Source organism: Castor canadensis, chromosome 16 (genome assembly GCF_047511655.1).
Source record: "Castor canadensis chromosome 16, mCasCan1.hap1v2, whole genome shotgun sequence".
NCBI classification, from domain to species: Eukaryota; Metazoa; Chordata; class Mammalia; order Rodentia; family Castoridae; genus Castor; species Castor canadensis.
Window position 1 is genome coordinate 56,260,626 of NC_133401.1, and position 3,114 is coordinate 56,263,739.

At 38.3% G+C, this 3,114-nt stretch overlaps 1 non-coding gene across 1 annotated transcript; it reads left to right on the forward strand.

Annotated features, from left to right (window-relative positions):
* The first annotated feature begins 1,603 nt into the window (after positions 1 to 1,603).
* On the forward strand, positions 1,604 to 1,767 carry LOC141418413 (U1 spliceosomal RNA). The gene has a single exon (XR_012443047.1). It is a non-coding gene; the product is annotated as a U1 spliceosomal RNA (small nuclear RNA).
* Positions 1,768 to 3,114: the final 1,347 nt, after the last annotated feature.

The following is a 3,114-nucleotide window of genomic DNA, read 5'->3' on the forward strand; positions in this document are numbered from 1 at the left end:
CCCACTTGATCATCTCAATAGATGCAGAAAAACCCTTTGACAAGGTCCAACACCACTTCATGACAAAAACTCAAAAAAACTAGGAATAGAAGGAATGTACCTCAACATTGTAAAGTCTATATATGACAAACCTACAGCCAACATCATACTTAACAGTGAAAACTGAAATCATTTCCCCTAAAATAAGGAACAAGACAAGGGTGCCCACCTTCCCCACTCCTATTCAACATAGTACAGGTATTCCTAGACAGAGCAATTAAGCAAGAAGAAGAAATAAAAGGAATACAAATAAGTAAAGAAACTGTCAAAATATCCCTATTTGCAGACAATATAATCCTATACCTTAAAGACCCAAAAACTCTACCCCAAAACTCCTAGACACCATAAACAGCTGTAGCAAGGTGGCAGGATACAAAATCAACTTACAACAATCATAAGCTTTTCCATACACCAACAATGAACAAACTGAGAAAGAATATATGGAAACAATTCCATTTATAATAGTCTCAAAAAAAGTCAAATACCTAGAAGTAAATTTAACAAAAAATATGAATGACCTCCACAAAGAGAATTACAAACCCCTGAAGAAAGAGATCAAGGAAGACTACAGAAGATGGAAAGATCTCCCATGCTCATGGATTGGTAGAATCAACATAGTAAAAATGGCTATATTACCAAAAGCAATCTACATGCTTAATGCAATTCCCATCAAAATCCCATTGACATTCATTACAGAGATTGAAAAATCTATGCTAAAGTTCATTTGGAAGCACAAGAGACCGTGACTAGCAAAGGCAATACTCAGCAAAAAAGAGCAATGTTGGAAGTATCACAATACCTGACTTCAAACTATATTACAAAGCAATAGCAATAAAAACAGCATAGTACTGGCATAAAAACAGACATGAAAACAGTGGAACAGAATAGAGGACCCAGATATGAATCCACACAACTATACCCATCTCATTTTTGACAAAGGTGCTAAAAATATACGATGGAGGAAAGACAGCCTCTTCAACAAATGTTGCTGGGAAAAGTGGTTATCTGTCTGCAAGAAACTGAAATTAGATCCATGTCTATCACCCTGTATGAGGATCAACTCAAAATGGATCAAGGACCTTAATATCAGACCCGAAACTCTGAAGTTAGTACAGGAAGGAGCAGGAAACACTCTGGAAGAAAGAAGTATAAGCAAGGACTTCCTCAATAGAACCCAAGCAGTTCAGCAACTAAGAGAAAGAATGGACAAATGGGACTTCATAAAATTAAAAAGCTTCTGCACAACAAAAAAAAATGGTCTCTAAACTGAAGTGACCATTCACAGACTGGAAGAAAATATTTGCCAGTTATACAGCAGACAAAGGACTGATAACCAGAATATACAGGGAACTTAAGAAACTAAACTCTCCCAAAATCAATGAGCCAATAAAGAAATGGGCAACTGAACTTAACAGAACTTTCTCAAAAGAAGAAATTCAAATGGCCAAAAAACATATGAAAAAATGCTCACCATCTCTAGTCATAAAGGAAATGCAAATCAAAACCACACTAAGATTCTATCTCACCCCTGTTAAAACAGCCATCATCAAAAACACCACCAAAAATATTTACCTGGCAGGGGTGATACCATGATCACAAAGGTGGTTTTCCCAGGGTGAGGCTTATCCATTGCACTCCGGATGTGCTGACCCCTGTGATTTCCCCAAATGTGGGAAACTCGACTGCATAATTTGTGGTAGTGAAGGACTGCGTTCACACTCTCCCCTCCCCCCCAAAAAAAGAAAACACCACCAACAATTAGTGTTGGGAGGATGTAGGGAAAAAGGATCCCTCCTACACTGCTGGTGCAAATGCAAGCTGGTGCAACTACTCTGGAAAAAAATTTGGAGGCTTCTTAAAAATCTAAACATAGATCTGCCATATGATCCAACAACCCCACTCCTGGGTATATACCCAAAGGAATGCAACACAGGTTACTCCAAAGGCATCTGCACACCCATGATTATTGCAGCACTATTCAAAATAGCCAAGTTATGGAAACAGCCAAGATGCTTCACTACTGATGAATAGATCAAAAAAATGTGGTATTTATACACAATGGAATTTTACTCAGCCATGAAGAAGAATGAAATGTTATCATACCCAAGTAAATGGATGGAACTAGAGAACATCATTCTGAGCGAAGTTAGCCAGGCTCAGAAGAACAAAATTCGTATGTTCTCCCTTATATGCGGTCTTTAGATCTAGGGCAAATACTGCAACGTTGTTGGACTTGAGTCACATGACAAGGGGAGAGCACAAGAGGTATAGGGATAGGTATAAAACCCAAAACATGTAAGCATTTGATGTCCCCACTCCAGAGGAACTAATACAAAAACCTTAAAGCGACAGAGGTCAATATAGAAGGGGATCAGGAAACAATGTAAAGATCAGTTAGAGATGAATTAACTTGGGTTGTAACACATTTGCACATGAAAGCAATGCTAGGAATCTCTCTGTATATCTATCCTTAACTAGCAAAAATGCTTTGTCTTTCTTATTATTGCTTATGTCTTCTCTTCAACAAAATTAGAGATAAGGGCAGAACAGGTTCTTCCTGGAAGCGAGGGGGGTTGAGAAGGATAGGGTGGGTGTGGGGGGCAGCAGGGAGAAATGGCCCAAACAATACACACACATGTGAATAAATGAATAATAATTAAAAAAATACATAAAGCACTGTGCACAGTTCTTGGCACATAGAGGGGAATTAATAAATGTTAACCTTTTTTTTAACTGATTTATATACCCCAAAAATCCTATGTTGAATTTCTACCCCCCAATGCAGCTGTATTTGAAAATAAGACCTTCAAAGAGGTAATTAAAATTAATTGAAATAAAAAGGTTGGGCACTTAATCTGATAGGGCTGGTGTCCTTTTAAGAAGAGGAAGAGACACTAGAGCTTACTTACTCTCATGCCCACTCTCCCTCTCCTCTACACATACACAAACACACACGGTTAGGGATGAGGGGAGAGAGAGAGAGAGATCATCTGAGAACACAGCAAGAAGGTGCCATGTTTAAGTTAAGAAGAGATACCTCACTGGAAACCAATCATGCTGCCATCTTGATCTTGG